Source organism: Equus przewalskii, chromosome 3 (assembly GCF_037783145.1).
Source record: "Equus przewalskii isolate Varuska chromosome 3, EquPr2, whole genome shotgun sequence".
Lineage (NCBI taxonomy): Eukaryota > Metazoa > Chordata > Mammalia > Perissodactyla > Equidae > Equus > Equus przewalskii.
In genome coordinates this window covers 106,263,016-106,275,793 of record NC_091833.1, presented here as the reverse complement: position 1 = coordinate 106,275,793, position 12,778 = coordinate 106,263,016, and the positions used below count along the sequence as shown (strand labels likewise).

Below are 12,778 nucleotides of genomic sequence, written 5' to 3'. Positions count from 1 at the left end.
AACTCTGTTTGGAGATAAAGCATGATAAACATCCTCTTCCTTCTTTATTCCAAGCAGTAGAAGTTACTAGACTGAGAAGAGGACATTTGGTATCAGGAATGAAAGCATGACCACACAGATGTACAAGGCCTAGCAAAAGAATAAGAAGATGAGAAATTTGAGGATGCCAGCAACATTGTTGGAGTTGTGCACAAAGGATCTAAACTGGGCAGGAAAGACAGGAAAGCATTGCAAACAGGGAGATGGGCCACATGGCAAAGGGAAGTTGGGAGCGTGGCGGTCTTGGTGTGGTGAAGAATCAGAAGCACTGTAAAGAAGGGAGAAACCCGGAAGGAGGGGAATTTAGACCATTGTGGGATATAGAAGTTTACATTCTTATCAGCGGAGGATTCCTGGCAATAACCATATGTGTAGGTGTTTGAAAGGGAGTAAGGATCATGGGGAGTCACAAAAACAAAGGTGTTTCAAGGTCTGGCTGTTGGGTGGTTTACCCACGTAGATGTTGCCCATGACAATTGAAGGGAATTGGGGTGGAGAGGAAAACAGCTGTGCAATTGCCAAAGTCTTGAGTGAACAAGGGAAGAGGTCAGGAGGCAAGCAAATAAAGGCAATGAGAAGTAGTAACGAGTGGTATGGATGAATGTCATTAGCCTCAAAGGAAGAGGGCTTTTATTTCCATGCAGAGCAAAGAGTAATGGTCCGGAAGCAGCTCAGAGAGCTTCCCCCAAGCCTGCATCCCCAGGAGACATGAAATGTGGGAGGAAACTCAGCCTCCAGCCAGAGAGGAAGTGAGTGTCTGCTCAGGTCCAGCTGCTATTTAGGTAAAGTTGTGTCCTCAGTTGTATCCTGCACACAGTAGCTCCCGCACAACCAAATAACATAACATAAAAGATTTCATGATAAGTTTGAGATATACTGCATGATATAGCCTCCTCTAGGAGAATCATGTTCTAAAAGATTCAAGAAATCTTGCCGAGTAGAAACATGTTTTATGCTAATATTTTCAGATGTGTTTGCCCAGTGAATTATTGTCCCAGGAGGATACCGACTAAAACCTCACAAAATAGGCGTTCTATGGCCAGTGGGAAAAACTCAGTTAAGAAGGAAGAAAGAGGCTTCATGAGTGAATGAATGAATGAATGAAGCTTACTGAGGAAAGTAAAAGCCTGAAAATGTTAATCTGTGATATTCTGATTAGAGAAAGAAATTTACTATAAGCATTCCCTCCTGAAACTGATTGCCTTGGAAGGTAGAACAAATATTGGAGGTTGGTCCCTGATAAACCAGAAGGACATAATGGAGGAAGATAAGGAGGCAAAAGAGGTTGAATACGCAGAGGTACAGTATGGCATCCAAAGTCAGCCCGGCTGGTTTTGAATCCCAGGTCAGGCACTTCCCAGCTCTACAACTCTGGGCAGACTATTTGCTCTCGATGCCTCAGTGTACTGACCTTTAGAAGAAGAAGATGGAGGAGGAGGAGATGCAGGAGGAGAGGGAGAAGGGGAAGGAGAAGGAGGTTTATATCATAAAGTGCAGCCAAGTTTAATTAACACAGAAATGGTTAAAAAAAATGCCTGGTACATGATATCTGCCCCAGAATGAGAGCTGTAATTATTTAGAGTTTACTTGCAATGGAAGGAGAGTTCCAAGTGGCAAATTGGTTTCAAATAGTGGGAGTTGCCAGAGGACAGTAGCCCCAGGTCCAAAGGAAGAAGATAGAAGAGGCAACTCTCAGATGAACCTGAACTAGGTGGAAATGTGGATCCCAGGGGCACTTCCCCAGAACCATTCAATGTCCTCCCCATCTGCACAGCAGTTTAACCTTTTCATTCCCACCGCTATGTGGGCTACATAAGACAAGATGAACACTCTCTAGTGCATTTACTATTTAAATTTCCTCTAGTGTGAATTTTTCATTCATTTCCTTTGCCCTTATTTATACATCAAGATCTTAAATGACTTTTCTTCCTAATGTAAATGCAGGTAGTCCTTGCCCCCATCCCTCTCTGCCTCTTTCTCTTTGCCTGACTCCGAGAAAAACCCTGAGCTGGTTCCATTCATACCTGTCATGTCAATGATCTTCCCACTGAGAATATTAAGAGGCCTAGTCAAAGCATTTTTTAATAAGGATAATGGTTAAGAAATACAGAGATCTTTCTGAGCAGAGAATCTTTCTCTAGGCCTTGCAACAATTTTCTTCCCTCTTCACTCAATATCTTTTCAAATTATTAACCCAAGACTTCAGTCCTCTCTTTTTAGCTGACAGTTTTGAATCAGGAATATTGCACCATGTCCAAGCCTCTGAAATCTAATAAGATAGAACATGCTTTTCCCGCTCTGTGAGAGTGAAGGAAAGCAAGTGGAAGAAAATGCTCTAGGCCACCAACGAGGAGTTCTGCCTTTCTTCAGACGTCCTCCCTGAAGGAGATGACAAGGATATTAGCTTATTATTCAGGGCCCAGCCTGAGAAAGCATGGTGAACCAGATGGGACTGAAAAGGCCAACTCAGATCTTCCAAAGATTCCTTGATGGTACCTTACACTCACACTGGACTTTACTATTTACAAAACCCTGTGATCTTTCCATTGGTTGCTTTCAACAATTCTGCCCTCATGGATAGCTCTACGTTGATGAGGACAACACCTGCATTTGGTATTTCTCTGTATATGAAAACACTTGAAATGGGATCATTTACACCTTGAGAAGTATTCAAGGAATTATCCACTGCATTAGTCATGAGTACTTCCCCTAAGGTCAGTATGGGAGCCCTTTTAGAATGGGAGGGGAGGAAGCATAATGAGGAGAGTAGGAGGACGTGGTAGAACATTAGGGGGAGAGGGGAAGAGAGAGAAGGAAGGTTTATAGGCCAATTCCCAGACTTCTAGACATGACGTCCCCAGTCCACTCCTCTCCTCTTTCCTACACATAAGGCCAAATCAGCTCTTTTGAGCCTCTGCCTCCTCCCTATGGATTTTATTTATTTATTTTTTTTACCGGGACACTGTCAATTTTTACTTCTAACAGTTATCTCAGTCCTAGACCATGGACCTCTCTCATATTACAAACATTTGAGGACAAAGGATACAGGACAGGGGAGACCTGGTCTCACTGTAAAAGATAAAGCAACAGCATTAACACCAATATTTTTGTATTGTCTCTTCACCTCCATTTTGCAAACAATTCTCTGTTTTGTAGATGAGGCAGCTGAGCATCACGAGGGTTTAAGTGACATGACCGAGATCTTCACCTACCGAAGCTTTGAGGAGGACTCTGTGCCAGCTCTTTTGACTCCCAGCCTCCTGTTGCTCTGTCAATAGGGGATGGAGAGATGAAAAGTGGTCCATTGTGGGCTCCCTCCCTACTTCAGCCAGAGCAGCTAGCTCTGATCTGTAACGTCTACTGGGGTTTTGTAATATTGTGTTTCCAAAAGGGTCCGCTGCCAAAAATCAAAGTTTGGAAATCATGACACTACATAGGCCTAGGAATATGAGAGCAACCACAGGCTCCTTCTCTAGAAAGTCACTGTCAAGGGAAAGCAATTGTCATCATCATCAGAACCAGAATATATTTGAGCTCTTGTTCTTTTAAGACACTGTATTACGCTAGCTGCTAGAGACAAAAGGCTTTAGATCATGGCCCCATTACTGAGGAGCTAACAATTTAGTTGATAATGAAGACATTTCTGAAATGTTAATATGTGCACTAAAAACTGGTATATTCCATAAGAGTGATGGCCACTCAAAAGTTCCTTGGAAGAAGAGGTCTTTCTAGATGGGACAGGAAGTACAAAAGTTACCATTCAAAGATAGGTTCTCTAGGACTTCAAAAATGGAAATGAAATATGACGAGGAATATCCAGGGCAAAATGAGACTTTCCTTCATGGGTAAAAGTACACTGTGGATGTCTGACTAATGACCCTGGAACGGGAAGGCTATTTTAACAACAGTTACCTTTCCATGCTAAGTGTGGTATATGAGTTGTCTTATTTGATCCTCACCTTAACTCAATGATGTAGCTATCTCATTTTACCTTCTCAACAGTCCTTTGAGTAAACACTATTGCCATCTCTATTTTACAGATAAGGAAACAAAGCTTTTAGGGACTAAGCAACTTTCTTATTTCTTCCATTCTTTTGGCTAGAAAAGGTTGAAACTCCATTTGTACCCAAGTTCATCTGAATCCAAAACCAATTCTCTTAAACATTTTATAGAATAAAGATTTCAGGGAGAAAGGGCACATCTGAAGAGTGGCACAGTGGATGGCTTCCTCAGAGCAGCTCTTTGGTTTACAGGGCTTAGGGATGGGATATAGTCCTTTGGTGAGTAAGAGTGATTTGGAAGACCCAGTGTCGAATGGACAACTAGAGCAGTGGTCAACATTCATCAATGGCCTGAACTAGGAGCCAGATCAAAGAGGACACAAAGCCAGACTTGGGTCCAGCCTAGAGATGGATTTGAAGCAATGTACAGAGTAAATCAGTCAGAATAGACTGGTTTTGCTGTGGTAACAACCTCAAAATCTGAGTGGCTTAACACTGCAAAGCTGCATTTCTCACTCCTGAAAATTCAGCTGCTGATCCAGGGCAGTCATTCTCAATGGGGTGACCTCAAGCACCAGGCTGCTAGAAATGCCACCATTCTGTGCAGCCTCCTTGGTTAATTCAGTAGGGAAGAGCAAGACTGGATAATGACATATGGCCCTTTTAGTGCCTCCACCCAGAAGTAACATCTTTCACTTCATCCACAGAACTAATCACATGGCCTCACTTAACTGCAAGGGAGCTGAGGAATGCAGTACTCTGCGCACCAGGAATAGAAAAAGAATTAGACCTTGATGGACATGGTATGCCTACCACGGGAACCTCTAGAAAGTTTTCAATAACATGCCTCACTGTATAATAATTTACTAGAAATCCGCAATTACTCTTCCATGAAAAGTGCCTCACACCACCCACTTGGAGGTATCAGCGGATACATCTGTATTCATGACAATGTCCCAAGGCTGTAGTTTATCGGACATGGGGTCCTAATTCCCCTGACCCAAGAAACACCATTCTGATTCTCTATCCCAGAACTGGAGCACAGATCTGGGGTGTCTCTGTATATATCCTTAAAGCAAATATTTTTCTGTGTAAGTGAGCTCAAGTTGATTTCTGTTCCTTCAAGGCCTCCATATTGATAAATGTAAATAGTTGGCTCAAACTAAAGGACTGATAGGCACACACGTTGCTTGGGTAAACTAAATAAAATTGTTTATTTTAAAGACTCAGAAAACAAGTTAATCAAGTCAAGATTCACAGTAGACAGATCAGCAACATTCTCCAGGAGTGACTGAGATGCAAGCTGCCAAACCATAAAGTCCTCTTCTGGATCCCCAAGTCTGAAAGAGAGAAAGGATCTCGTCAGAACGTGTGAAGTCCAAATTCATCTCTCTGGAGAGTCAGCTTTCTACTCTCCAGTCCTGTGTGCAGTCTTGTCTGGATGCTTGCCGGAGACCCTGTCATCAAGGGCAGATTCAACTCATTAATCTCAATGTTATACAATAGGCAGCATCCTTACAGAGTGCAGAACAGGTCTGTAAGCTCAGGGAAATGGCCAGCAGCCTCTGAAGAGGCCCTCTCAGCTGAAGTCATAGGACACGTAACTCAAGCAGGACCATCACTTTCACAGACACATGAATTCTAATGGGCAAGAATGAAATACGGTTACAAGGGTTACATTTCAAACTTCAAAATTCTTTGTTAAGCAAAATGGGGTCAGGAGCTATGATAATCAAAATGCACAAACTTCTTTTTCTCTTTCTATTTTTTCCTTCACTCCCCCCACGCCCCTTTAAGAACACTTGTGGCTGAGAACAAGAGAGAAAAGGTCATATCTTAAATCTCTTTAGTGACAATTGCTCACATGCCACCAGAATACACTTAACTCCATCTGTCCTTTTCTTGTGTCTCCTTAAGAGGAGTAATGCTGTTGTAATCAGAATTCAATCACATGAGCTGAGCACTATCTTATTGGAATGGGATGGAAATTAAAGACAATCATCTCAAACAAAAGTTTAACAATTTCTTCTGCTTAAGGATCTGAGCAAAGTAGTACTGAAAAGATAGAGGTAATCCAAAATGGCAGAGGATAAAAAAGAATTTTATTTTCTTAAAAGACCCATAAAATCTGGGCTTCAAACAGTTTATAGACCTATTATGTACGTTTACTAAGGAAAAGAAAAGAAATCCAAGTTTCTTTGTTATTGTTTGTTTTTAATGTCATAATTTGGTTTCTTACAATAATTCGCTCATTGTAGAAAACTTAGAAAACACAAAGAAGAAAAGAGGAGAAAATTAAAATCCTCCATAGTCTTGCCACCCTGAGATTCTTTGTTGAATTTAAATATGCATAGACGCATCTGTCTATATCTATCTATCATCTATCTATCTACACAGACACACACGAAACAAACGATTTTTACAAATTGTATTATCACTTTAAATTCTTAACAATGTATCTTTGTGGAGAACAGTACTACCATTCATCAATATCCAGTTCTCCTCTTCCTCAGGCCCACTAGATGACTGACTTCCCTGTCCTTTGAGCTTGACATGTGGCCATTGACTTTGGCAAATAAAATGTGAGCTGAAGTGACATATGTCACTTTGAGGTGAAAGCATTTAATTTCCAAATCTGCTGTGACAAGAAGGTGTCATTAAGATGGAAATGCTCTGAAATACTAAACCAACACATGGAGGGGAGCTGCCCTGGAGAGTCACCAGCTCTACATGTGTCTTTGTGTAAGACTCTGAAAACTTTTGGGGCTGTCACTGCAGTTTATTCTGATTGATACAATCTTTAGCATTGTTCTGACACTAAACATTATTCTAAAAAAATCATTAAAGGCTGAATTACATTTCATCATAATTTATTCAGCTAGTCTCTTATTGTGGAATATTTAAATTACTTCCAATTTATAAGCAATATTATAAGGAACACATTTTTATTTATATTTTGCTGATATTTATGGTTATTTCCTTAAGGTGCAATCATAGAAGGGAAAGTGATAGTTCAACGATATATAATGGTATATAAAACCAAAAATTTTTTAAAATATAGTGCTGAATCATCACATAAAAAGACTGTTGACAGAATCATCAATGGCATAAAGAATAGATGATTTCTGTATTTGATATAAATATTCTATCTTTTAAAGATGAAAATGGTGCCCTATGGTTTTTAATTGAAATTCTATGAGTTAAATATTTTTTAATAATTGTACAGGTTATTTGTATTTCCTCTTTTGTGAATCTTTTCATCATTTCTTTATTGATTTCTTAAGATCCCTCTATTTGTTAGGAATTTAATTATTGATACATGATAACACTGATACAAGAATTTAATTAGTGAAACAATGATACATTCATTAAGAATTAACCTTTGTTGTATGCATGGCATATATTTTTTCCAAGCATCAATTTGGTGGGAAACATTCCACTGTTACATTTTTTAATTTTACAGGTATGTTGATTGTTTTTTGTTTTGTCAGGTTATCAAATCTATTAATATTTTTCTTTAAGGTTTTTGTCTTTAGTAACATGTTGAAAATATCTTCTTCATCCTCCAAGTATAAATCCTCACATATTTTTATAGTATTTTATGGTTTTGTTTTTATACTTAAATCTTTGATCCATATGGTAGATAAATTATATATGGCATAAAGTTAAGGTCTATTTTTTTCCCAGATGGCTGGTTTTCCTAACAATGCTTATTGACTAATATTTCCTTTCTGTAAAAGTTTTAAATGCCATGTTTATCCATATACCAAGTTCTCAGAAATACTTTGAGACTGGACTTCTGTCCTATTAACTGATCTATGTCTAAATTGGTACCTGACTACTTTACTTATTGTATATTTATATTCTTCAATATCTCATATCATATATTGCTATTCTTTTTTGTCATTTCCTTTCCTATTTTTAAGTACTTATTGTTCAAGCTGAACTTCCAAAAATTCCACCTGGCTTTTCATCTTTTCCAGGAACATTATTCAAGCCTTATTTATGTCCTTTTCTTCATTAATTCATTCAACAAATATTTATTGAGCACTGACTATGAGCCAGGAATCATTCTAGGCACTGGGGATACAATGGAGAGCAAACAGAATTCCTTGCCAGTGGAGTTCATGTTGTTTTGGGGTTTTTTTTTTTTTTTTTGAGGAAGATTAGCCCTGAGCTAACATCTGCTGCCAATCCTCCTCTTTTTGCTGAGGAAGACTGTCCCTGAGCTAACATCCAAGCCCATCTTCCTCTACTTTATATGTGGGACGCCTACCACAGCATGGCTTGCTAAGCGGTGCCATGTCTGCACCCGGGATCTGGGCCACGAACCCCAGGCTGCTGAAGGGCAACATGCAAACTTAACCTCTGCGCCACCGGGCCGCCCTGGAGTTCATATTCTAAATAGAGAAGAGAAAGACAATGAACAAGATAAATGAGTACGACAGACCATGTCAGACAGCAGTAAGAGCTAAACAGAAAAAATAAAGCTGGGAAGGGGGATGTGGAATATCATTTTTGGTCGTTTTGAGCCATGTTCTCCTGAAAGCAGATGCTAAGAGAATCAGACAGCAGGAGATTCATTGGGAGGAAAGCCTGTGAAGGATACAGGAGCAAGAAAAGGCAGAAGCACCCTCAGACACCAATGAAAGTCTGACACCCATAAAAAAGACAGAGAAAGAAGGAGAAGTGGAGATGAGGGAGGGAATGGGTTAACAAAAAAGCCTGTGACTGCTGTGTAGCTTTGAGAAAGTCTCAGTGGGGCTGATGGAGCCTCAACACAAGCACTGCTCTTTAGTGCATTCCTGCATCTGGCAAAGAGCCTTGTGCTAAATCTAGGGCCCTGCTGCTTTCTCTCCCTGGTTGGGAGCAGCCAGGGGCTGTGGCCTTTGCGTGGTAGATTGCAATGGAGCCAGCAGTGAGGGAGCTGCAGGCTCCAGCATGTAAAGAGCTGAGGAAGAGGCGAGTGGTGACCCTCTATGGCTGCCACACTGGGGAAAGTGTTAATGTTTTTAATAGGCTGGTTTTGAAGTTTAGTTCATATACCTTGTACATTTCTTATTTACTCATAACTATTCTATAATTTTGGTTGATATTATGATTTGGGTGCTATTTCACATGTCATTTAAAAATTATTTATTGCTAATATGCAGGAACCTAAATTCTGGATGTTTATTATGCTGAATTCTTATTAATTTGGTTCTTAGGTTGAGATTCTTACATCATTAAGAACATCATCACAAATAGCTTTGTCTCCTCCAAAAATTCTGCTTCATTTCTTTTCCTTATCTCATTGCCAGATCCAGGTTGAAATATAGTGACGATAGTGGATATATTCACATTCAGGGAAATCTCTTTAAGTTTTACAGCTAAGGATTGTGCTCGATGTTCTGTGTCACAATGCGAAAAAAATGTACCTAGATCAGTTTCCTAAGAAAATCTAAATTATCAAAATAAACTTAGGAAAATGCTCTAGGAACATCATCTTCCCATGTCGTGCTATAGAACTATAGATCATGTACTCTTACACGTTGGTTGCTTCCTTCCTATCTGTGATCATATTTTTGATCATTCCCAGTGTTTCTGGTTGTGCTTTTGCTTATTCTTTTTCTTTCTTGGACTTCAAGAACCTTCCTTCTTTCATGGATCTTTTCAAAGAACTAGCTCTTGAAGTATCTATCATTTCTGCATCTTTTTCTTTCACAACTTATTAATTTCTGCTTTTATCCTCAGCATCCCTTGCTTTGTTCTTTGATTAATTTAATTTTATTTTCACAGGTCTTTAAAAGAGAAAAAAGTGAGATCTGTTTGTGCCTTTTATAGTTAACACCAATCTATCCACATCTCTATTCATAATATTAATAATCACATATCACAGCAGCATGGGGTCATGACCAAAGAGACTCTGGTCTGGTGCCAATTGCCTGGGTTCACATCCCAGCTCTACCTTTGCCAACTGTGTGATGTGGACAAGCAATTTCCACATCTGCAAAATGAAGATCATTATAATAATAAAACTTACCTCATAGGGTTAGTGTGAAGATTACTTGAACTAATATTTGTAAAGCTTCTGAAACAGGGCTTGGCTCACAGTAACTGCTATGTAATACATGAATAGATTACATTTATGCAGTACTTTATCCTTTACAAAGCACTTTCACATTAATTTTCTCCCTTAGTTATCATGAAAACTCCATGAGGCAAACAGTTCTCATCTCTACTTTATGTATGATAAAACTGTGGCTCCAACAAGTTGACTTACATGAGATCACCAGTTAGTGAGTGGAAGAGCCAGGTCTTATGATTCTGTGATCAATGTGACTTAAAGCTCAAATGACTCCTTTTGTTTGTGGACTTGGGTGGGAAAAGTCAGAAAAGTCCATGTTTGGCCCAGCTCTAGGTACTTGCAATAGTTGCAGATTTTGAGCCCTTCAACTGGATGGGAAACTACCCAAGACTGGGACCAGCAGTTCAGTCAACTGTCAAGAGCTCTGTGGCTTCTAGACTCCTGACAAGTGTGGCCAGCAGCAACAGGTAGAGGCCAAATGAGGTGTGATCTAGGTGCAGGAGATGTGGGTTCTAGCCCTGGTCCTGCCCTGTCTTTTTCCATGAGCATGAGCTAGATACTTTTCTCTACTGTGTCTCAATTTTCTCAAATACTAGGTAGGAAAAATAAGCTCTGCCCAGCTTGCTTCACAAGGCTGCTACAGGGTTCAAAATATGCTGATAGCAGTGAAACATTTTGAAAGCTTACGAAGTTTTCCACATGTGTAAGATATTGTGTGTGTTGGAGGTATCTACCCTAAGACTTTCTTTGTTTACACAACTGAGAAGTGAAAAGCAGATGTGGAAACAGCTCCCAGACACCATGCCTGCCCCTAAATTATTATGCCCAGAAAACTTCCTCCAACTTTTAAACCAAGAGCATCATTATCTTTGCACTGGAGAAAAGCAAAATTCTATACATATCTCTGAATAGAAATCTAATTTCCTGTTGGTTTCTCTTGGACTGTGAGCCATAGGTAACAGAACACAACAGAATTTTCCACAAGCACTGTTTTCCATGGCACACCCAAAACCAAGTAGGAAAGAGAGGGAACCAAAAATTTCCCTTGGCTTGTAGCTTTTCCTCATGTTGTAAGAGTGTGGGCCACCTGGGGAAAATGATCAAATTTAAGAGGGAAGGAGTGAAATCCAATTCTGGGTCACATTGCCAGAACTGTTTCTATAAATGTATTTCTCCAGATTCTAGGAATCATCCACTGAAATCTTTTGACATTTTCATTCATTGTATTTAGGTTTCTTTTTTTCCAACAAAACTGAATGTTTGTTAACTGCCTAGTTTTTTCTTGATGAATAGCTACTTTTGATTTTCCTAAAGTTTCCAGGATAGGAATTGGAAGGAGATGTGCAAATCACAGCTATAAGATCGGCAGGTGAGTATGGGAGGCTGCTACCCTCACTTCTGTTCCAAATAGAATCCTATTAAAGCTCAACAAAGGGATGTGAGCAGCTAGATTTTAGAGTCCTTCTTCCCTCCGCAGATGAAAGAGAGAGAGAGAGAAGTTGTTTCCTGAGAGCTGACAGGCTTTGTCCTTCATGAGTTTCATTCCTCTCTTGTTGTGCGTGTGTGGGAAAGAGGCGAGGGATGAGGAGAGTAGGAGAAGGAGAGACAGAGAAATTAATGTCCAAGGCTTGTGCAGGAGAGGACTTGGCTGGACTCACCATTTGGGGAGAGGGAAGCTATGATCAGTGGCCACCCCTGGTTGCAAGTGATGCCCTACTCAAGCCAGAAAGGAAACTCAGAGCAAAAGAGTTGTCCCCCAAAAGCTCTTGTGAACTTAGGCTCCTCTTAACCAAATTTAGCTTGTGTCCCTAAGGAGGAAGTTTATTGTTAGGCCCAGCTGCTTTGCCCATGTCAGACCACATTGGAGCAGTGCACAGAGTTGAGGGCCAGCAAAGGGTGAAAGGGAACTGGTGATTATTAGGCATCTTCTACGTAGCAGATACGTGTTCATGGAGACAGACACACACACCACACACACCCAATGCACACACACATAAATAAAATCTCACATAACTCACCAGGAAGTTAGTTCCATGAGGGCAAAGGTTTTCGCCTGTTTTGTTCACTGTTCTGTCCTCAATGCCTTGCACATGGCAAGAGGACAAGGACTATTTGTGAAATGAATGAATGAATCTTTAAAACTCAATGGGAGTGGAATAATTATCTTGTTTTAAGATGAAGCTAAGTTTCAAAGGTGTTAAGGAGTAGACGAGCCAGGATTCAAACCCAGGTGTGTCTTGACTGCACAGCCGATGGGTTTCAGGATACCATGCCATCCTCACAGAACAGACTGGATTGTATGCAGAGGAAAGTGTGGACTGGGAACTTGAAATCACATTCTGTAAAAAATCACTGAGGAATTGAAGCATTTATCTGAAAAAGGAACACCTTAAGCTAATAAGCTGTGGAGAGTCCCCTCCCCTTTCTGGGCTTCTGTTCTTCACCAGTGAGATGAAGGGATTAGACTAGACCAGAGTGCAAATAATTGGCACATGCACCACCACTCTCCGTGTCAGCTCCTATGACAGACATTACTCATTGACATAGTGTTCTTTCATACTGAACTTGGATGCAGCTTCATAAATATTCTCAACAGCGCTCCATGCATCCCCACCCATTGATTAAACTTGGCATGCACGAGAAAGGCTCTTTACTTCTCTAGACTAGATAA

At 40.2% G+C, this 12,778-nt stretch overlaps 1 long non-coding RNA gene across 1 annotated transcript in view; it reads right to left on the bottom strand.

The window, feature by feature from the left end:
- Positions 1-5,230: 5,230 nt before the first annotated feature.
- Positions 5,231-12,778, bottom strand: part of LOC139082357 (uncharacterized) — a 54,697-nt gene continuing 47,149 nt past the window's right edge. Inside the window, exon 3 of the long non-coding RNA XR_011538270.1 lies at positions 5,231-5,380. This is a non-coding gene — a long non-coding RNA (uncharacterized lncRNA). The remainder of the gene's footprint in view (positions 5,381-12,778) is intronic.